Source organism: Corvus kubaryi, unplaced genomic scaffold, assembly GCF_017639235.1.
Source record: "Corvus kubaryi isolate FWS band 111438036 unplaced genomic scaffold, C.kubaryi_AGA036_p1.0 37391, whole genome shotgun sequence".
NCBI lineage: Eukaryota > Metazoa > Chordata > Aves > Passeriformes > Corvidae > Corvus > Corvus kubaryi.
This window is the reverse complement of record NW_024581130.1, coordinates 614,320-638,142: the sequence shown is the minus strand read 5'-3', so window position 1 is coordinate 638,142 and position 23,823 is coordinate 614,320. Positions and strand designations below refer to the sequence as shown.

Sequence of the window (23,823 nt, the reverse complement as noted above, 5' to 3'; positions counted from 1 at the left end):
TGCTTTCTGAGCCAGTGAAGGATTAGTCCCTACTTGTGTTTGGTGTAAGCTAGTTTTTCACACATTAGCCATTATCTTGAAATAGAGTTTCATTGTGAAAAAGAATTCCTTCTTACACAAATAGAAATTCTTATTTCTATCTCACTTCTACGTAGAACTCTTTATGGAAAAACTCTGCACTTTTTCTGTGGAGGTATTGCCCAAAAATACTTGTAGGCTGTTGTGCAAATGCTTAAAACATTCACCTCTCTTGACAGTTCTTCAGGCTATGTTGGCCTAATCACAAGTCCTTTTTTTTTTTTTTCTGAAATCCTTCCTCATATTCAAAGTGTTTCTGATAACAGGATGGCCAGAATGGGATGAGCTAATGAAAATTCATTTGACTGGTACATCTCATTTTAGGCTAATTTTGGCTGTACACTGGTAGCAATGGTAAATGAGAAAATATTTTCCTACACTTCGTTTGCATATAGGTTACACCAGTGGAGAAAATTCATATAGGAAAAATGTGTAGTGCAAACTTTCTGTTCAAAGCCAATTTGGGTAAATTCTGACTGTAGTCCTGAAGCAGAGGAGCCAGGAGACCTTAATGAATTACATGCCTGGGTTTATATGGAAAAACCCTTTGCTTGAGATCCGTTTCCTTGATTTATTTTGAAGTGAAAGGGTGGTCTGTGAAAGAAATGTTATTGTTCCATCAAGTCTATTTTAACCCTTTGGGTAATAAACTGAAATGTTGCATAGATTCTGTGGATTTCACTCCCACAACTAACAACATCATATTTGAAACTCTTACAATTCAAAAGAAAACTCCTGTATTCAGATTAAACAAAGAGTCGAATAAATTTTGCCTGTTAAGAGCAGAATACAACCTGGAGTAACATAGAGTGAGAGGATTCCAGGGTTCACAATCATGAGTACTAATAATGATACCAAGAGTCCAAATGAATGAATGTGGAGTGTCATCTGATACTGTTTTGTTTGGGTTGGGTTTTTTTCCTTCAAATGAATGTTGGTTTTAAAGGAATGCAAGACGTATTTTTCTTTTTTCAAAAATGATAGAAAAGTATTAATAGATTAATAATGAACTGAATTTTTCAGTGTTTCTTCAGCCAAAAAATCTGGGAATACAAGAGTATGAGTCCTAAGTTTGAGAAGCAGTTTTCCTTGTGAACAAGGAGAAGCTGTGCTGATGTAGTGTAACTTGCTGCACATTTATTGAGGTGTGAATGCCTGGTATTTAAAATTAACAGCTGCTGCTATGAGTTCACTAGCTAAAGTAGCGACAGGAGTGCAGAAGACAATTTTAAAAAACTGAAATCTGTAAGAATTGATGGAGAGGTAGAAGTTATAAGCCTGTCCTCATGTATTTCCCTCATGCGTTCCGGTGCTTCTCACTGAGTAATGAAAATGCCTGTTGACTTACTTGCTGAATTTTGAGAGTGAAGCAGCTGCAAAGACACTGTTTGGCAGGCTGAAAAAATACTGTGCTTCAACTTGCTTTTAAAGAACTCTGATATAATCAAGGATTCAGAGGGCCACTTTTCTATGGAAAAAGATCACGTGACACCTCTCTTGCAGGTAGATTTAGGAAAGCAGCCTTCTGCATTGCATTGAACCACTTCATAAATCTGGGGACTTAGACATTTGGCTAGATCACAGGTTTTTGTTTTCAGCTGAGGAAGACTGCAGTTACCTAATTAAATCCACAGAAAATTTTGGTAATTAATTTTTCAAACAACTATGCTTATGGTGTCTGTACCCTGTCCAGAGGTATAATGTTTGTGTCTAATAAAGGAAACAGTATAAGAACTCAGACTATAAGACTCTCAGTTGTTGGCTCAAGGCTTTATGAAGAACTTTTATGCCTCAGAAATGTAACATAGTAGTATATTTACTGAGTACCCTGTACATTTTATTAGCGGAGTATCTCTCTTTGAATTTGTCAGTTGTGCACTTGTTGACATGTAGGGGACAATAGCTTTTAACTATGCTTATCAGACTCACCTAGAGACTGTATCTTCAAAGTGGCTTTCTGAACTTTCTAGATGCAGTTGAAATATGTGATCTTGTCATTAGGAGTTTATTTGTAGCTTTTCTTTCTTTTCAAAACTCCCAAGATGGATTCCAAAGGATCCCTGGATAGAGAGAAAAAAGCCCAAAAGTAATTATTAAACATAATTTTTCTCTGTTAGCTGTCGTCGTTGGGTTTTGTTGGCTTTGCTTATTTGTCATCTGGGTACCTACACTCAGCAGACTCCAGGGTCTGACTGATGAAGCAGTTCACATTTTGGTAACAACATAGTCCTTGCACCAGAGAGCTGATGTTCAAAGGCAGTGCAGTTACCACTGCTCATGTTGAACAGAGTGTGGAATTTGACCTTTCTGAAAGAATTGCAAAGAGGCTTTGAAATCACTGTAATGATATCCATGGAAAACAGAGAGGACCTGTGAACAGGGAAGTTTTAGTAAGTTTCGGAGAACAGCATGTTATCCCCTTCCCTGTCCTATGCACCCTCTGCCACTCTTCAGTTCCTGAAAAAATGTTACTAAAAAATTCTGTGATATTCCATTTTTCCCACTTGGAGTCTCTCTTAATAATATACAAACCTGTTCCTTTTCCTTATAGTCACCTCACAGTCTTTTGTTAGAAGGATCATCTGTGCTTGTCTCATTCAAAGGAAGACCTTTGGCATCTATTTATATGCAGTGTTGAAGACAGGATACTGAGCAAGAAGGCTCTTGGATTTAACCCATTATGGCCATTTTTATGCTACATAAGGGATTGAGAGTTACATTCCTCCTATTGCTGGTTATCCTACAGGTATCTCTCCTGCTAGCATGGGAGCATGTGTTTTCAAAGTGCAGCACGGCTTTCTGCTCTTCATGGAGAAAACTGGTATATTAAGAAGGATTTGCTCAATATCCTTGTGTTGCTGTCCTAAACTGAAGTTTTGGGCTCTGGGAAGGCAAGGCTTCGTACAGATGGATTTCACACAGGTGCCATTGCAACCTAATAGTCAAAAAAGAAGAAGAGATAGGAAAGATACCTGTATTCTCTGATGCCTACATCTCCCTAGGATTATGCTCAAGGACATATTCTCTTGAGGATATGCAAATGAAGTGCTTTGAGCCAACATTAGAGGTCAAATTTACTTTATCAAAATGAGTTATGTTTTGGGGGCTATCTTAAAGGTAACTGGGCATGGACATGGGAAGTTTATTTTCTGTCTGTGCAATAATTCTTAAAGCCGCCTGGTAGCAAAAGTTGCTGGTCTCTTCCAGCCAGCTGGTGGGTTCCCAGGCAGAGTCTGTCACATGCTCCTGTCACATGGAATCCCCATGCACTTGCAAATGCTGTGATCCCTGGAGAGGCATGGTCCTTTGGGGGCTGAAATGCTCAGTCGTTGCGCTGAGATGTTCTGCTTAGGAATTCAGGGCACAACATAAACCTAGCTGTGGATTGTGCCATTCCACCTCTTTTTTTTTTTTTTTTTCATAAGTCCTGTATGTGATGTGTTTCACAATGATATGTTTCGTCTTATGTTGTTGCTCTCAGATTGCATGTGTGAGAACACAGCATCTCGGAAATGATTTACAAACATGGGTGCGGTGGCTGATGGCACTTTATTTGTGAAAAAAAAGGCATATGTTTGCTGTGTGGTGTGTGCCTGTGGTTCAAAATCCAATGAAAAGTGAACTGACTACATCAGTAATAGGCGTGTTACTTACCCACAAAAAAAAAGGCAGGAAAATGCTGAATGCTATGTGGAGATAACATACAATTTATTGATTTTCTCTGTATGCTTTATGGATATAATGGGCTTTATGAAAACCCTAAGCCTGTCCATTTTATCTTTGTAAATAATTGACTGAGAACACTGTTCTAAATTGGATAAGTGGAATGAGATACATGCAAGGAGAAGACTGTACAAGTAATTACATATATATGGTACATTTCAGCCTGTTTTGGCAAAGTTCAAAGAAATTTCTTCATAGTGTCTGAAAATTGGAGATCTAATTTTTGGCTCAAGTCTGTTGTCACAACTACTCTTAGCTCTACTGTAATCTGCATTTCGAGTGTACTGGAATCTCTGAGCACCGGTTCTGTGCGTTGTATGATTACTGTTAATACCTGATTTCACAGTTATTTACAGCCTTGATGTATTGCTTGACTGTTGCTAATATCTCATTTACTATTCTGACCACCCTGAGCAGCCCTTCTACATGATACTTCTTGGAGTGTCTCATCTTTTATCCCCTGGCTTCTAATTTCTCTCTGGCTGTACATCAGTCTCATACCTTTGCATCAGAAAGTATTTTTAGTTTTGTGTTGCAGGGCTCAACACGGATGCCTGGGAGCATAGCAACACTAATTCATGGTCAGAAGATGGGGGATTTTAGTATCCTAAAGGCCAAAAGGCCTCCTTGGAGAGGCCCTGGTTCATACAGCTCCTGGTTCCAACTAGGTGTAAGGCCACATACATTCTGCATAAGTTAAGGTTGCCACTGAAAGAAGAACTCCATCCTCTTGCTGGTGGCATTCATTTCCACCTGGCTTTTTGTGCTGGCACTTAGTTTATGTGACTGCTAAACGAGCCAGATGAAGGATTGATCTGCTGCAAACTAATCTTTTATTTCTTCTGGCTGGCTTTTTGGGACAGTTCCTTAACCTGCTTTAGGATGCAGCTGTGAGAGTGCCAGCACAAACAAGGTGGAGGAACAAATGAGTGAGCTCAAGTGGGAGAGCAGAAAGGACCACCACTTCTGGCAGATGTCCTGATTTATGCTACAGGTCTTGGCCCGCGCACTCACTGGGAACTGGCAAATGGGAATTGCTACCTTGTGTGGGAGCAGGAGTCTGCCAAAAAAGTGATTGTGAACATCACTCATCTTTAAATGGCAGCAGCTTCTGTCCCCCTGTTTGGTTCCCATTAACAAGCTCTGTCTTTAATGCAGGAGATGTATGTGAAGTCTGGCACTCCAGGCTTTGTAAGCTGTTCATCCCTGCTACAAGCACCCAGTGGTACAGGTTACATAAACTACTCTCTACAATGTAATCTGGCACAAGTAAATGCCTTATAGAAGATAAGCATAATTATCCAAACCCTTAGGTAGAAGCACCCATAATGTTTGCCAAACGAAAATTCAGATAATTGGAATATCTGGCTTAGCACATTCTGAAATTGGCCTTCAGGATCCCAAAATCCCTGATTTGGTCTTCCTAGTTTGGTGAGTTGGATTTCCAGGTGGGCGATTCTTTCAGCAGAGCTTAGGTTTAAACCAGATATATATTAAAACTTCCAAAGCCATGGCCTCAGGATCTGCCATGGGAGTTATATTCCTAGATAAATCAGAGTACTATCTGTACTGCCAACTGCAGTGTGAGAGAGCTAAGCGAGGTCTTTTAAGTAACCAAAGGCAGCTGACAGAAATAGGCTACTTTACTTTTCCTAGACTGTGACAGGCCTCCAAAGGGTGTATTTCAGACCATGACTTAAAGCTACCCAAATCTAACTTACCTGAAACCCTAGGCAGCCAGGCGGGAAACATGCAACGTCACATCATGGACCATAGATGATGTTTGAACTAGATAATAACTCCTGATAGAAACTTATTATCCATTTGCCTATCGAGTCAAATAGTTCTGACAAGACAGAATCTGAACTACAGAAGGGTGCTGCTGGTGAAACAAAAGAACTGGGTGAATGGGTGGTAAATGAAGTTTATGCTGTTGAATTGTGCTGATGATTTTGACAAACTTGATCATGGCAAGCCCTGCAAAGCCTCACTCACTGGGCACCGATGGCTTCTGTTCTGACAAAATTCACTTCCTTTTGTGATATTTACACTGGTTAACAAGCAAAAACTCAACCACAGTTACAGGTAAATATACATTAGGAACTGAAGGGAGAAAGCTTTCCAAAAACATTGTAATTAACTGAAAACTAGATACTTTTAATTTTAGAATATTTATGTGAATCTATACATGTTAATGGACAGAAATGCATGTCTAAATACTCTGAAGTTTGCCCTGGAGTGATGTGGTAATTATGTGGTTATGAGTTGTGTATGTTGATTTCTGCAGGTGATTTATCTGGTTTATCTGGCTTTTAAAGACATTATATCTTCCTTCTTTATTTTTTTTTTAATGCACCTATTTCCACAACAGAGCACAGATAGCATTCCTATAATTATGAGTGAAGGGGGAAAGTGCAGGCAAGAGTTGACAAGGAGAAGCAGGAGCTGAAGGTGAGGTAGCTACTCAGTTAATCTGTGAGGAGAGATAACTGGCAATAACATGAAGCAGTGAAGAGATGTGGCCAGAGAGGCAAGCAGAATGGATACTTTTATCAGCATTGTTTCAAAGCAGCTATTACAGTAAGTACTAAAAGAGGAAAAGAAGCAATTACAGTAGTGAAGCCTAACTGAATTTTGAAATGCCTTTTAATAATGTGCAGGACAGGGACTACGTCTTTACCTGAGCAACTGGGACATGTTCTGGATGTGTCTTGCTTACCTGCTTTCAAGAGAAACACAAATACAGAGACAAATTCTAGCTGAATTTGTAATTGAGAGCACATGGTTATGAATTTTTAAATAAGACCTACCATCAAAACTTTCAACTTTGCAAATATTTTTGATAGTGTGGCCTGGGCTAGGCACAAACCCCTTCCTTGTAAATGTGCTTAGGTGCTTGTTTTGTTGGAAAAGTAATCAAAGGTACAGATTATACAAGCCTTTAATATTCATTGTTATTTACCTCTGAAAGATTCCATTGGTTTTCTTTGTGATTGCTTTTTTAAAAGAAATGCTGCATTGTAATCAATTTTCTGTGTGCAGTTTAAAATGTCAGGGACATTTTTGTTCTTTAACCTGCAGACTCATGCAGTATGGGATGAGGCAGACTTTTTGAAGTAAGGCTGTTTTAAGGACTAACTTCTAAGAGATTTCAGGTTCAGCATATACAAGCATAGTATATGCTTTCTTATCCTTTGCTTTCTTTTTAATTTAAAGTCGAGATGCATTTCAGGCAGCAGCTAAGATGCATTAATTGAGGTATATTTTTTTTCATTCCACTGATATTTGTCTGGTCTTTCTTTTAAATGTGATAAATACACATGCCATTGACTGTGATCACTTTTGAGTATTGACATTGTTTGAAAGTTCTTGGGAAATACTAAATACCTCTTTGTTATCAAAATACATATTTGAATGTAGAATTCAATTAAAAAGTCATAATCAAAAATAGTTAAGGAAGCAAACTGCTCTATGTACTAATATGAAAAAAAAACTTATAAAATGGAACTCTGTGGAGCTTTTGTAGATATGTAGGCCTCTCTTCACTGTTGGTTGAGTTTATTTAAAGAGCTTTTCTAGTCACCTTTGAACCTAAATGATTTCTCCAGATGTACAGAAGTGAACAATGTAAAAATCTTGCTGCTTCAGCAGAACAGGATCCAGCTGGCAGGGAACTGGATCTGCAAGTCATTGGTTACAGCTGTGTTTCGATTTATGTGATGGTTGAAAAAATAAATTACTGGATTAAATGGCTAGAAAGAGGACTCTTTGTTTAGCCCTTGTGTGGGGACTGAAAGTGTTTATGGTGCTGTTTTCTTCGGAGCCTTTGCAAAGTAAGCTGGACAAATAGACTTATTCAAAACTTGTCTGAAATGTTGTGCATTCAGCTTTATTTCTTTACAGAAGAAACTGTATGTTTTTGTATAATGCTGTCAGCCAGCAACCATTTTTAAGGTCTCTTGGCCTTTGAGAGTGGCAGTAGCATTTTAGCATGTCTTGTAGGCACTGCAGTTTATCACTGGAAGGCAGTTTCCTTTTGTTAAAGGTTTTCAAATGCATTTCTTGGCATGAACACAAATACATGTAGGGACTCTGTCAAACTCATAACTTTTTAATGGGTTTAATATTTCAGCTTTGTATACCACTTACCTTTTGCTCTACATAATAGTGCTGATGTAATTGTAAATTGGGTGCACAATAATTTACAGAGCAGGGACAATGAAATCAGAAACTAATGCCAGGTGTTTGGATTATCACATATCTTATTTTAATGTGTAACGATGGTGATTATGTCTTATTACCTGATATCCTGATTCTGCAAAGATTTACATGCTTAATTTTACTGAACAGTTCCACTCTGCTTGATAGGACTGAGTGGTGCATAGAGTTCATCACAGCTTTGTTAGCTATTTTGATAAGAAATGTGTTGGGTTTTTAAAAGCTTTATACAATTAGGGTCCTTTGAAATCTCACAAGCTGCTTTTTCTACTGCAGGTATCTTGGGTTGAAGGAGTTGAGATTGACATCTTCCAGTGAAGTCCCAACTCCACTGAAGTCACTGGGCATTTTTCCACTGGCTTCTCTTAGGCTACAATTTCACTTTTAAGACTGGATTTTAATGCTTTTACTTATAACCAATATCCCAAGACCCACAAGTTATTTTTCTTAAGTAGTGAAACTGCTAGTGAAGTGATAGGCTACAAAATGTGAACAAAAGATTTGATATTAGACCAACAGGAGTTTTGAAGGCTTCCTTCAGGAACTGTGGAGAGCAAAATAATAGCACAGAACTTTCAGTCATGGCAGGCAGTGAGCATATAGTGCATTTTTTAAAGCTTTAGCTGGCTTTCAGCATAATAGTTTGCAAAGCCAGGAGCTTTTCAGCACTTATATCTGTTTATTCAGCATTATTTCCTAGTAATTATTTTAGGCTGACCATTAGTTTCCTTTTACAGTCATAAAGCAGTCGGTAGCTGTAGCTGAGTATCAGTTACATCCTATTTATTAAAACATTTCTAAAACAGTGCATAAAAGTGGAAAATTATGGTTGTGATTAGATCATAACTGTTGTCCTATCAAGATCTAATTACTTTTTTAAAAACAGTTTGCACAAATTGTTTTCAAAGGATCGCCTTTTTAAAATCGTACAAAACGCTGACCAAGGAGAGCTAAATACCAGAACAGGAGTTCCAAGGCAAAAATGAAATCAGACAAGTTGGCCAAGTTCCATCATAAGCCACCCTCAGAAATACCAGAGAGAGCCTTAAAATATTTTAAATAGAACATTTCCCCTCCCCCCTTTTCTTTTATTGTTGTCCCCGAGCAGCATTATTGCATTAAGAGCCATGCGACAGAAAGTCGTGGTGATGCAGAATAAATAACCATAATGTATCAAAAGCAGACAGAGGTGTGATTGATCTGTCTGGAATTGGCAGACTCTTTCGCTGTGTCAGGCTGTTTCTTTGATCAATGAAGGTATAGCCTCTGACCTTTAAAAAAAATCAATGAGATTGATTGAAAGGAGAGAGAGAACTATGAGAATGCAGGATAGCTTTAACCTTCACTGTCTAGAAAATTTAAAATATTCCGGTTTTGCAGGCACTGAACTTATTTTGTATTTTCTTCTTAAAATGCTTTGCTTTTCCCCAGACCTCTTAAACCTCTAAAAACAAGACTGTAGAAATGGTGTGTCTGGATGTTTCTCACAAATTTTTATCTTCAGATTACATTGTTAAGAAAATAAGTGTTTTTTCCTACATCAGAAGTCTGTACATTCTCGTAGTGTTTGCAGCATGTTACCAAATGCCCTTAATTTCCTTTTACAAACTTGGATTTTTATGTGGCAAATACACATCCAGGAACCAGTGCTCGGAGAAATGGCTCAGGTCTTTTCAGAGACATTATCCATCCAAATAAAGGGACTAGTATTGCCCTATTTCAGAATCAGGCCCACTGGTGGTTGCAACAATAGTGTGTAACCAGCATGGAGGGGTGACTTCTGGGGATAAACAGCATATTTTGGTGATCTAGTTCTATGTAATCTTGTGTTTTTATCAATTGTATATATGTGTGTGTGTGTGTGTGTGTGTGTGTGTGTGTGTGTGTAAGTAGGTATACCTGCATGTAAGGACACAGTAAAAATGTCAGACTGGAAAATTTATGAAGCGGGATTTTTAAAATAGTGCTTGGCACTTTGCATCTTTCTTATTGAACAGACTGCGAATGCAGACCTGACTGTTTAGGCAAAACCAGGTTTTTGAACAGTTGGAATTTCATTTTAGTACTGGGCCCTTCCTTTCTTCACATTGTGCTGATGCTGTATTAAGTAGTAACACAAAGCAATTAGTGAACTAAGTATAAAAAGTGCACATAAATAGAAAAGTTAACTCATTCATTATTTCATGCTTTCACAGCTCAAGGAAACAGGTCAAAAAAAGTATAATATCATAGTGGTTTGTTTTCACAAACAATTACTTTTTTAACTGAAAGTGTTGGTAAAATCAAGGTCTATTGAACAGTATTCACACACAAAGTAATTCAAACTGCAATAATTTCTGCTGTCATATGTCTGTGTTTTAATAAAGGGCAGGTAAATTGACAAGTCAGCAAGGAGATGGTATAATAGCATTTCTCGAGTAAGATGGAGCTTGCGTAGGAAGAGAAGGATATTGCTGTTTCTCTGTAATTTTATTTCTGTGATTTCCTTTCTGTAATAGATTGTGTAGGCTATATATATTTTTAATACTTCATGATCAGGTGGGAATTTCAGCTAAGTTAAAAAAGGCACTCGTACTAAATTGCAAGATGAATTCTGGATGTAGCATTTCTAAACAACAAAATAGGAGGGTAGATTTTTTTAAGGTAGATCTGGGACTAGAGAGCTGTGGGAATTTTCTGAAGTCTTTATCTCCTTGCTGTTCATCAGTGAGGTGAGAAGGTGTTATGGATAATCATACAGAACTATGATGTAGGTCATTCTAGGCATGGGTCATTCTAACAGTGTCACTCTTCTAAGTCATTTAAATGCTACATTAAGAGAATATTTATTTTATGAATATCCTTTCCATGTGCACTGTGATGAAGAAACTTTTGCTTCTAGAAAAAGGAAAGGGATGAGCACATTATGTCCCAGTTGGTGCACACTGAGGATATGAAGATGAGAACGGTAAAATCAGACTAACATTTGTTATTAGTGCATACATCTCTTCCTGTTAGATACCTTCTGAGTTTGCTCCAATGGTATCTAATTCTTGTCATTACATTCTATTAACATTACTATCTGTCATTCCAGAGAGTCCTTATCTGTCACACAAATTTTGCCTTAGCATTGCAGATCACCTCACTCTTGCTGTTTAAGAAACAAAAGGCTCATCCCGTATTTGAGCAGGTTCTGGTATCTGACATGCATATCCAGCCTCACCTCTCCTCCCTCTCCATCCAGAAGTAATAATCCAGGAAACGCCTTCTTTTTTCTTCTCTTTTTTTTTTTTTATTTTTAATTTTTGGGTGCTTTCAGCAATGGCTGCTCCCCTGTCTGTTCCTCACAGACACAAACTGCATCTTTCCAGTGTGGATGTGGATGCTGTCCCCTTGTGGATGATGCTCACAGTCTGAGCTGATGCCTGCAAAACTGAGCAGTGCCCTTCAGACAGTTTAAGGTGGTGTCTGGTGCAGTGAATTCATTTAGCATTACTGAAGGACAAAATTAAGGTTCTTTTTGTTTCTCATCCCCCTGCCAGCTAAAGCTTTCCCAGAAAAGGGGCAAAGCTGAGGTCATTTTTTTTTTTCCATCTGTGAGGGGTCAGTGACTGCAACCAAGCTGTTCCTGGCTGAGGTATGAGCCTGTTAAAAAGCACCTATGCTAGCAGCTGAATCATTTTCGAGACCAATTTTTTATATTTCTACTAATGAAAACAGCTGGGTCATTAAATCCAGCAGTCGATCTCCAATTATAACCTGTCTTGGACAGCATGGAGCTCTGCCCAGACAGATCCCCAACCTTGGCCTCTGCCTCAGCTGTGAGACCCCTATTTGCTGCCCCTGTCCCATACCCACTGCTAGCATCTCTAGGAGCACAAGTTCCTTCCCAAAATACCATTGCCACAGCTAATTCTGCTATTTGGTATTCTCAGTGCTGCCTGGGCTGGGGCTCTGCGTTCAGTCTTTCCAGATGAGAAGCAGATCTATGGTTAAAAAAGGTGTGGTTCTGCTTGGAAACAGAGGCAATGTGTACAGGCAGTGATGTAAGTGTAAATGTACCAGCGTTTTCTTTCACTATTATTATTTAAGTCTGACAGAATAAATCAGGTTTAAGAGTCTTAAATTCTGGATACCTGCTACCTGGATTCTTTCTTTCCTCCTGAGAAAATAAGAGACGGATATGTGAGAATTGCTGGAGCATTTTTATGAAAAGCTCTTAGATCTTTTCCTGCACAGGAACTAAAAAAAAAAGTTTAATGGTCGACATTTAATCTTCATACAGCAAATAATAATTGCAGGCAAGAATTTAAAGTGGTTCCGCTCATAGTCAAGCCTGATGGTTCTTTTCTCCTTGCATTGCATGAGGATTTACTGTACTGTGAATGCAAAATGTAAATGATGGGCAATTCCGTGAAATTCAGACATGCACACAAAACTGTCTTTCCAACTTTTTCACACTTACCTTCAAACTGAAAATGGATTTTCCTGGTGGCTGATTAACCAGAAATGAGTTGTTTCTAACTAGGTTGAGGGGAGGAGGGTTCTGTAATATTGGATTAGTGAAAGGAGTGAACAGCTTCAGTTTAATTCAACTAGTCTTCTATTTTTAATCTCCAAGGAAACAGCTGAGTTGAATGTTAATTAAACAGCAGTCTTTGATCCACCCAGCCACTCCCGGAGGCATAATAATAATATATAAGTGCACAGAAGCACATATATAATAGGTACACTTAAAGGAGTGCATCCAATCTCACCATATTCACATTTAAAATATTTCTTGCTGACCCACTCTTATATTTTTTAAATAGGGAAAGGAAAAAAAGGGGAAAATGCTAAGCTAAACTTTGATGGTCTGAAGGTAGGGCAGCAGAGCAAGTGTGGGTTCCTATTATGAGGATGTATAAGGGTTAATGATTAGAAGAGTGGAATCAGGAAAGACCTTAAGCCCAGATCTATGACAGTGGTAATTGAGCTGATTGATTACGACATCTCGTTTCAGACGACTATTGATTTAATCTAGTCTGCAGTCCCATTGGCCCCAGAGGTACTCCCAAGTGAGGCTCAGCACTTGAACCTGGGTACTCTTCCCTACTCACTGTTTGGTTATAAATTTCCAGAATCTGCAGCCGTTTATAATTTTCACTCATCTTCATCCTTTTATTCAGAAGCTTCTAATTTCATCAGGCTAATGTTTTTAACCACTGAGGGGACAGGCACAGGGAAAATGAAGTGGCACAGACTGCAAAGGGTGGGTTTTTTGAAAAAAAAGGCAAGGAAGAGAGCTGGGGCTCTGTGGCCAGTATTTGCATCTGTTGTCTCTGATTCGCAGAGCTAGCAAAGGCTGCTTTTGGAGGCAGTCCACAAAGCTGGGCTATCAGTAGGCAGTTTGCTGTACGCGCACGTTCAATTATTAAAATAGTAGACTTTTTTTTCTGTCTGATAGCCGTAGCGAGGTCATGACATTAATTTATCCAGGGTATTGTGGGTAACTATACAGAAAAAAAGCATAAAGGGCACAGATGCTGGAGCAGCAAAAAATGGATGGGTCTGAGCAAAAGGAGATTAAGAGGCGATGACCAATCTAATGTACGTATAGCAGTAAGAAGCCGGCATCCGTCACAGGCTGTTGATGGCAATAAGTATTTTAAGCCATGCTGTGCATGTGGTAATTTTTTTCTTTTTTTTTTATACCTCAGTAAATGCTAAGCTGAATGCTGTAATCCTGTATTTTTTCAGTTTCCCAAATCTGATTTTGGTCTTGTTTTTGTTGTCTCATGCTTGGCGTTCTTCGCTCGCTCTCTGTCTGTGGGTGTGTGTCTGTCTCCGTCTCTCCCTTTCTCTGAGATTACAAACTTAACTGTTTCCTAATTGTCTACTTTCCTCCATCCTTCTCCCAAGAAATTAATCACCATCACCACGGCTGATCCCAAGTGCGCACTAACCGGGCTATAGGGCGTGTACCTGGCATTTTGGCTTCCTTCTTTTACTTTGGGGCTGTGTGGTATTTTCTTTTGGACCTTTCCTGCAAGTGGATGCCCTTCCCATTTGCTGCTGCTGCCATAAGGTTGCCAAAAGGCTACCTGAGCCGGGACTGCAGCGCTGCATCCTGGGACCTGCCCGCCCGGCTATGCCGAGGGCTTCCACAGCACCAGGCAGCTCTGAGAATTGGCTGGTGAATTGCGTATCACCTGTCCCCCCCCTCTGGTAAATAATTTCTATACCGCGAATCACAGTGGTGTGGTATTGTCTGGAAAAGTAATTCCCAAATACTGTTGGCGTAAAAAAGGGAAAAGCCGAAAGACTGTCAACACCGTAAGCCATTAAAGTCCCTTGCCTTAAGAACAAAGGAACAAGGTAAAAATGCACACAATAATTACGCTCTGTGGATTTTCATAGCCTGTCAGACAACTCGTGCCTGTGTTTCAGTTATCAGCCTTTGTGCTTTGTTTTGTGTTGTGTATGTTCTATACGCGTCTTGAGTTTCTCTGTGTGTGTATTCGGTGTACGTGTATGCTTTCAGACTTCTCTACCAAAACGGAGCAAATACCATACAGAAAAATACACAAGAAGGGCTCGAACATGCATTTTCAGTACTCAGTGTGGTGGTGCGGGTGTATTGCCATTGTTCTCTTGCAGTGCTCCCTCTGACGCAAGCAGCTTCTATTTTTTATTTTATTTTAACTAAGAAGTCTAAAATAAAAGAGAAAAAAAAAAGAGGAAAAAATTTGCTTAGTCCAGTTAAATGCCAATTGAAGCCCAGAAACTCACGATTTCAGCACAGTGAATGGTGATTCAGACCCTGGCAGGGTTTTGGCTATGAGACAATTCCTACTTATAAAGAGTACAATGAAGGGGGGGGGAAGATAGCATTAATTTTGGGGAAGATTAATATTAGTCTTTTAATGTTCATTATTTTCTGAAGAAATGAATCCTTGTAGCTTTTGAGAGCTAGTTTGTCCTTCCCACTGGTATTTATTCGAGCAAAGGAAAAAATGAAGAAGGCGTAGAATAAACTCCTAAGACTGTTCAAGAATTACTGGCATTATTTCTCTCTACATCACGTGTGAGCCTGGCTTGCCTGCTATTCCTGAGGCAGAGGATCGAGGATGAAAGTCTGTGTGTCAGAGCCTGTTTTCACAACTGCATTTGGAGATCTGTCTTATTGATTAGGAAAAAAAGGGGGTGGGAATAGGAGTGTGAGGTGAGGGGAGGACCGACTGACTACTGGCTTATTGCAGCTCAAGACATTTTCTTCCGGAAAGATGTCAAACAACTGAGACACAGCAACAGAGGAAGTAGAAAGGTGGAAAAATAAGAAGAGGGACCCTTTGGAAGAAATGAAGGCATTCCTTATGAGAGCCTTGAGGTTTTTTTTTTTCTTCTAACATCTGACCCACAAGGGCTAGAGTGACAGCGTCATGCAAATGCTGCAGTCCAGCAGGTCTGAGAGAGGGTGGATGCTAGAGAGTGAGTTAATGTTAATGATGAGTGCAGTGAAAATACCAGCCGATACCACCCCCTCCACACACAACTGCTCTGAGTCAGCATCCGCTGCTTTGCCGTGCCTTTCTGTGCGTGTGTGTGTGTGTGTGTGCGCATGTGTGTGTGTGTGCGTGTGTGTGCTGTGACCGTGTGTGTGCATGGAAGGTAAAGCCAGTCAGTCAGTGAGAAGCAAAGGTACGTTTGAGAGCAACTAAAATCTGACTGATTTCCATCTTCAGAGCATCAGATGTATTCCCTAAAGAGGATGGGTCTATGCGATGGGGGTGGTATAATTATGTTAATGTCATATTTATAGAGGGGAGAGATTTTTCATTCTAATTATTGATTTGAAAGCTGTGGTCAAAATTGTTTGTTAAATCATGATCAGCTTTAAAAAAAGAAATTGAATGAAATCTAGGGACTGCTATACATATATATCTCTCTCTTATATATATATTTTGTTTCATTTAACTATTTTGTGTCTGAGGCATAACTGATTGAATGGTGCACAGTGACAAAGAAACGGCTCTTATATAATGTTGCATTATATCATCAGCTGAAATAATATTGTAAATAATCCAAAATGTTCTGAAATCTGAAGTATCAGTCTGGAGGGGAGGGTGAAGGGCAGGGGTGGGGGTGGGGGGCACTGGCAAATCTTTTCTTCAGCAGAGCACTCTGTACAGCTTTCTTGTAAATGGATGGTTCACCTGTTCGACCAGCAGAGATTCTAATTCTTCCCCCCCTTCTCTTTTTTCTTCCTTTTTAAAGCTGAACGGCTTCCCGAAGAGCACTGAGTTTTCTATGCCAGATTCTGCTCCAGTGGCTAGGACCTTTATGGCTGCAGTTTCTTTTGCTCTGGGATCTGATGGAGGAAAAAAAAAAAAGCCACGATGGATCCTGTCCCTAAAGTAGAAATTTTCTTTTTCATTCTGCAAACAAGGCTAAAGATCGGAGGAGAATGAATGCAAAAGTAGTTCAGGATTGTGGTTGTGCCATTAAAAGTGTTCGGCTTCAGAACAAAATTATTTGGGAAATCCGAGCATTTCTTCTTACTGTATCGACAGTATTTGAAAGTTATGTGTGCTTTAAGTAATCTGGTTCAAGTGACAACAATCTCTGCATGTCAATGTTTTCTGCAGCTTATAGAGTGAAGGCTAGTTTTGCCATTGGAAAGGAAGAAGCTTTTTCTAGCAGTCTGTAGAAGGATTAAATGTTGAACGTGGGGAAGAGGCAAAAAGTGAATACACGCCCAAAGGTTATCCTTGCATCGTGAATGGGTTTAAAGTACTCTGCAACCCAGGGCCCACCTGAACAGTAGGACTAAAAGTATAATGGGGAAATATTTCAATTAGAACCCCCTTAACAAGCATTTAATCCTTCTTTCAGGCATTAAGGAAATAGAATAAAATTGTTACTGTACAAATCTCCTGGAAGCAGATTTTAACCCATTTGTAGACGCTTCCCTCTGATGCATTATAGTAACACAGCTACTTGCGAGACAAGGCAGTGAAGATTTTTTTCCTGTGTTCTTTGGGTTTTCTTTTCAAAAGTTAAGGACTATACTCTCAGAAAAGTCTGTTCGGTCAGCTGATACATTGTTTGAATGTATGTATGCGTCTTGCCTGCTTATTTGATCTTTTCTGCCCCCTACTTGAAACTGTGGTTTGTTTATTTGGGGGGAAGGAGGTGGTGGTGATTTGGGGCGGGGGGGGACATTGTTTTTAGGGTTTCTTTCGGGTTTGGTTTTTTTTCTATCTAACAATAGCAGTGAAAGTTTTGCTGACAGCGATTATGACTACTAAACAATTCAGTTTATTGGAAGACGAATTCTACTGGATCATATCGGACTTTTCCTAGTCCCTGAGACCCTAACTTGTGAGGTTTTTAGCAACAATCACAAGTCAGGCTCTTGGGACCTAGGCGGAGGGGAACCAGCAGCTTTGGACTGTGATTGTTTCTCTGCAGAATTTAGAGAACCAAAGGAGCTTTCCTTGCCTGGAAGGGTAAAAAGGAAAATATACCTATTTCAAATGTTAAGCATCAGAACTGTTCCTAAAAGAAAAAAAAAGAAAAAAAATCTGAACAACTGTTACCCATTGTGCAACACTAGGATGTTACATATTTATATGTTTAGAAAACTGGACTAGATGTCCAGTAATATTTAGAATTAAAATTTAACCTGAATGTTAGTTTGCACCTAAACCCCCCCCAAACAACAAAAACAACAAAACCCCCACTCAAAAGAGATACTAAAATATACAGAAGACTTCCAGCCATAATATTACTACTATTATTATTATTGTAGACAATTCTGATATATAACTACCGCAAAGTATATATTCATCCTTACTGTTACAGCATCAAGTGATTTTTAAAACATAAAACATAGACACTGATGTTTAAGGCCTAGAAAACATTCATTCTATTGTTTGAATAATGATTTCAGTCTACAGGAAAACTGTTGCTTAGCTTTTCCTGTAACATGGGACAAAGAGGATTTTGTAGTTAGTTGCCATCCCTTTTCTTTGTTCTAGTGGGAACACAATATGGCATTTAGTATATTCTCTCATTTAATTTACATTTTAAACTGAAAGAGAATATTGGTTTAAAAATCATACTGCAACATTAAAATCCCTTTGCACTCAGAACCATATTTCTTGTACCTGTTCAATTTAAAGTGAACCCACAATGCTCTAAGCACCAGTCTCAACTTCTAACTTCTCCATCACTTCTTGTATTTTTTACCTCTCTGAAAAAAGCCAGTGTGAGCTTTAGCTTGTCCCTCATGTGTTAAGTACCTCACTGACTTTGCGTAAGAAGATTCACAAGCACGAGTTATTCTGCACTGCTTATTTTTCTCAAACTTCTGAGCTAAAACACATCATTTGATATGTATTTCTTAATATTTTATAAGTGAGTTAGTTCTGAATCATTTTTCTCTGTTTCCTGTGTCTAACCAAGATGCTGCAGGACCTTGTTGATACATCAGACTTCACTGAAACAAAGGCTTCACACAGATCAGGCATCTAAACTATTTGTTCATTTCAAAAGTCGTATTTTGGCTGCAGTATATTTTTTCCACTTGTGTGGGAGGAATTGTGTTTTATTGTAAGCATCAACACTATTGTTAAAATAAATTGCTCTTATCTGTTAGTATAATACTTTTTCTTCTTGTCTTGTTTTCTTAAGAGACAGAAACTATGCACAGTACATAGTTTTCAAGTTGCTCAAGATATAATTAGTCTTTAAATAGTCATAAAAAAGATTGCCTTAGCAATTTCAGTGATGATACAGTTCCTGTAAATATGTAATTCTTTTCTTCGTAAACTGTCAATCCCACATGCTAAGAACACCCAAAAGAGCTACGTGTAAAAATTTAGATATTGAGGTAACTTTTTAACACAGACGTGATATTCAACGTTGGCTTCTGTTTAGGCAATATTGGAAAAGTAGATCTGAGTGTGTATAGGAAAGACAAATGCACTCAGATAGGTGCTACACTCGTGAAGCACTTTGTTAGAAATTTACACATATTCTGTAGCAGTTTTCAATACTGAAAACAGGTTATTTAAGATACTGGGCAGGTGAACACATATTCTGTTCATTCAAGCTATATAATGAGATAAAACTATATAGTGTGTTGGTATATACATCTATATACAATTTAAATTTCCCATAGTATTTATCAAAATAAAGGTCCTTATAGATTTAATCAGCTGTACGATGCACCCATCTATGCATATTAAAGATTGTCATTGCATTTATTTCTCAATCAGCAAAATTTACTTGAACGAGGATAGTTCACATTCAGCACTCTGACATAATTTTGCATTTAGCACTGTATGTACAATGAAGGTGAAACTGTGGTGTGAAACGTTTTGTCTCTGTCAGTCTGAAGATTTCAACTACACTCTGCCCTGCATTGAGAGTGAGAAGAAAACGAGTCATTAGAAACCCCTGCCTGGCTTATTTGGTGCTCCAGCAAAAGTCGTAAATGTGCAGCCCTGCCTCTGCATTACTGCTTGAACTGGGATGACTCCAGTGGCTCCGCTCTGCCCATCATACTCATTGCTGCCCCTTGCCACAGTGATGGGAAAGTTGGCGCACTGCCTTCCTCTTTTCCTGCTCCCCCTTCTTCCCCAGTCTCCCCACAGCCAGCCCAACCTCAGGTACACAGGTAGGGCAGGGGTAGATGAAGGGGAAGGAGAAGCAGGGTCTTCACTCAGGCAGGATTTCCACCAAGATCAACAAGGTGTTTCCATGTCCTGGGACTACGTGACAACGCCTACAGAGACCATGCAGCAAGCAGTCCCATTTACCCAGTGACAGTACATGAAAGCTGTCTCTATTAGCACAAATAAATAGAAAGCATCATCTTCAGTATGTTATGCTTAGATATATGTACAGAATTTGTATCTATTTCCATGTATAGGAATCATATATTTCTATAGGACTTGATGTTGTTTCAGTGCAAAATGCATTTAAATGCCCTTTAATATGTGATTTTGGAGTAATCAGCTTGTGCTACAACAAAAACAAAAAACAAAAACACAAGCTCTTGCAAAGGGGGAGGAAGAGAGAGAGAGAGTGAAAAAGATGTGTGGTGCATACAAAAAAGGACTGATATTAACAATTCGATGGGTTCCTAGTTGGTAGAGCAGACTGAGCCAGACGCATATATTAGCGGCTGTCTGCTGCTGATGGGAGCCTGCTCAATGCGGTGGAAATGAAGGATCACCTAGGCTCTGACACCAGCTTATTTGTACGTTTTAATTTTAAAAAGGAAAATCACTGTTTTACATAAACATCTTAACCCCTACATGATTTTTTTTTCTTTTTTCCTCCCTCATATTGTTTGCTAATTTATTGTCAACTTAAAGTGCTGTTTAGCTACAGCCCAACAAAACATCAGTCAAAAAGCAGAGGGAAGTATTAGCTTCTCTTTTGTCTGCCATGTACAATTGAGTTATTATTATGCTAATTGTCTACTTTAATTTTTAGTCTTCATGGGAGATGCAACAATTTTCTGGAGCTTCATTTTTGAGGCATTTTAAGTTTCAGCAATATAGCATTTCATATTTCACCCAAACAATAAAAAAAAAAAAAAAAAGCAGCTCATAGCTCAAGTTGGGGTGATTTGATCAATTCTTTTCATTAGCCTGAAAGTCCTTAGCACCTTCATATAGTATTACATATATGGGACAGGATTCCTTTTCAAACCATATAAACTCTAGGATCCATTAATACAGTGCTGAAGACTGCTACATGAGTCAAGGGAATTCCAATCCAAGTTAATTACTGTTGGAATTAGAGGGAAGAATATTTTACTCGAAGTTGTATAACAAGAATCTACAATTATCACATTTCAGGGCATTGCTCTATTCACTTGATGAAAAATGTCAGTGAGGTTTAACAGAAGATGTTCTGCATTTCCGTGGGTAATGAAAATCAGCACATCCACGATAAGCTAACACAACATTTTCAGTGTGTTAATATGCAGTGCAGCAGAAATTTCTGTAGGCAGTAAATGTAGCCATCATTTCGATTCGCCCATGTGATGATTATGCTCAATTCCTGACTAGGTACATAATTTCACACTGAAAAGCAGTCATCTCCTCTTAGGGACCAAATGTAGCCTACAAAAAAGAAAAATAAGAAAGAAAGAACGACTGCTGTCTGAGGTCTATGACTAGCTACGTAGTCACACAATAGAAAAAACATATCTGGAATACTATAAAAATGCCAGCTGAAACTGTATCACTCAGTTAAAAGCAGATTTATTTTATTATGTTCATTTAAAGTGGTTTTATCCAAACAATGTATCTGAGGCATTCATCACCTTGTTAAGTTTTTTCATTGTTTGATGATTATAATAGGCATCTTCAGAGTTGGTTGGATGCTGTGTTGTTGCACTCCTTGGCAACACTAGAGTGATTCTTTTGGTGAGTTATATTCTGACCAGAATCCAGCTCAATTGGTTGATGAGCTTCACTTGCAGTGCCTGAGCAGCAACAAGTGGATGGAGTATGGAAGCCTTAGAGAGTAAGTGAACGTCAGATTAATAAAATCAACACTAATAAAATTATTTCATCTTTAAAAACATTTTTAACCTATTAAGCAGGATTTAAAACTAATTGCAGAATCTTACAGTTGATTATAGACTAAAGTTTATCTGGTAGGCTTTCAGAAGTGCCTGTTCCTACTTATTTAGGAGTTAAGGATTAGTTGTAATTGTGGTATAAACTAGATATGGCAATGATAGTTTGAGCAATATGAGCATCCTATAGGGAACAAGGCAGGTAATATTCTGTACTTTTACTCATTAGCTGTTGCACTGGGGCTGTGATTCTCTACAGAGAGCATGTTCATTTATTTAAATGGCCAAGCAAATCAACAGGGTTGTGCTGAGTAGTTTAGGGCTGGTAATTTTGGTTTTGGTTTTGGGTGGTTTTCTTCCACCACCACCCCCAACTTCTTTTCTTGGATGTGTGCGTGTCATGCATGGGAAGGTATGAAGGAAAAACAGCTATTCAGCAGAGACACATCCCACCCCTTTAATTAAGCTTTTCCTGGACTATGTAAAAACACTGGCAAAGTGTAAATCCCATTTGTGTGTTTGTTATTATTATTTTAACAGATTCCTAAGTATTATATTAAGATACCTCAGTGATGAAATACATATGAAAATAGTTGCATTAGTAAGTCACCGGATACTGAAAGGGCTGGATGGTATCGGCACAGAGCCAACTGGAAGATTTTTTTTTTTTCTCATTTAATTCCTTTCACCTAGTAGGCTCCCTAAGCATTAAGCAGAACTCAGTATGTGGCTAAGTTATTGCTCTAGTGTTCATCACACAAAAAGCACAGTCTTAGCATTTGTAAATTTTCTTCAGGGAGGTTTCTAATCTAGACAGCATTTGCGTTTGGGGATTACACCACAGTCTGTTCCCCACCACCTCCCCCTCTAACATGTAGCCCTTTCAACTTCTTCAAAGAAGTGGGGAAAAGTAGGTTCTTTTATTAATAGCAGAAAACAAACCGACTGCTGGACTTCCGTGGCAGAGCTCACATAATGCGGCAGGGTGGGAACTGTAACAAAGAATGCTTGAATGCACTAAACGTATAGTGAAACCCCATTTACATTCACTGATGGGGCTTAAAGTACAATAAATGAGAAGTTTAAAGTAGAAATAACCAGGGACATGAAAAGACTTCAGTGAAGGTAGATACTTCTTGAAAAGTTTAGCACAGGATTTAATTTCAAACTCAAGCATTTCCTAGTAGAATGCATTTCTTCATAGTGTATCACTTTATTCAAAGCATTTCCATCGGATGACAATAAATCAGATGAAGTGAGTGCCTTCAATGCATAAAAAAATAGATTCTGTTTATCCGATTTATATACTGATTTTCATACAAGTGAGACAGTTAGCAGATGAAAAGTCTTCATGGTTCACTGTCTGTTCCTCTACACTCTCCCTCCTCTGCAAACTGCCTTTGAAGTGCAAGGGAAAACTTTGTGTCTAGAAAAAGTTTGATTGTGGGATCCTCACTTACTCTCTACTTCTAAAATGCTTCTGTCCATGTGGGTGTAGGTACAGCAGAGAATTGGACAAGGTGGTTGCTTTTCTTCTGCTAAAGTTATTCTGTGAAATAGAATCACAATATTACTAGTGAGCAACAATCACCTCTCCTCCTCTTCTCTTCATCTCTTTGTTTCAGCCCCTTCCACAGCCCCACGGTAAGGCCCTACAAGATGCTGGCTTTGTTCTCCTAAGAGTTTAAATTAGCCTTTCTCCCATTGTTTGCATTTCTCTCCACAGTGTTTCATCTTGAAGGACGTATAAATTGCCCCTACCTGTAAATATTTTCAGAATCTGCATCTCCTGCCTTGGCCCCATTCAGAAACAACCAGCAGTCAGAGGTTATGTATTAGGTTGCTGGTTGCAGTTTTCCAGATAAAGCTCTTCTTTCTCCTTTTCTTTTGAAGAATGGCATGATACTCCTGATCTCTGCACAATCAGAATGGAGGTTCATTTGTGGAACATCAGATTTAATAGCTGTGATTGGGGAAGCAGGCTATGGGACAATTTTCTGCTGTTCTCTTCAGCAGGGGTAGTTTCTGCTGGCGATGTGCATGAAACTTGTGCTACCAGCATTCAGCCAGATTCATATTTCCAGAAGTTTTGACAGTGGGCCCTTGCTCTCAGGGAGCCTAGTTCTGCTTTGGGCATACAGGAGGCAGGTCCATAAACTCACACAGTGCAGCCATCCTGCAGCAGCTGGCATGAGTCTAATCCAGACACGGCACCTCTCCATCCCTATGGCATGGTGTCC

The 23,823-nt window shown here is 38.9% G+C and overlaps 1 protein-coding gene and 1 long non-coding RNA gene across 18 annotated transcripts in view; one reads left to right on the top strand and one right to left on the bottom strand.

Moving 5' to 3' along the window:
* The window catches only part of LOC121669245, a 34,369-nt gene extending 22,879 nt beyond the window's left edge, over positions 1 to 11,490 (bottom strand). The window contains exons 1-2 of the long non-coding RNA XR_006017672.1: positions 11,222 to 11,490; positions 2,008 to 2,138 (exon numbers count right to left, since the gene is read on the bottom strand). This is a non-coding gene — a long non-coding RNA (uncharacterized LOC121669245). The remainder of the gene's footprint in view (positions 1 to 2,007; positions 2,139 to 11,221) is intronic.
* LOC121669244 overlaps positions 1 to 18,645 on the top strand; it is a 281,899-nt gene extending 263,254 nt beyond the window's left edge. For 15 of the 17 annotated variants that reach the window (XR_006017659.1, XR_006017658.1, XR_006017661.1 and 12 more), the window contains one exon: positions 16,255 to 18,645. The gene's annotated coding sequence lies outside the window, so the exon portion shown is untranslated. The other 2 variants (XR_006017671.1, XR_006017667.1) reach the window with 2 other exon arrangements.
* The last annotated feature ends 5,178 nt before the right edge of the window (positions 18,646 to 23,823 follow it).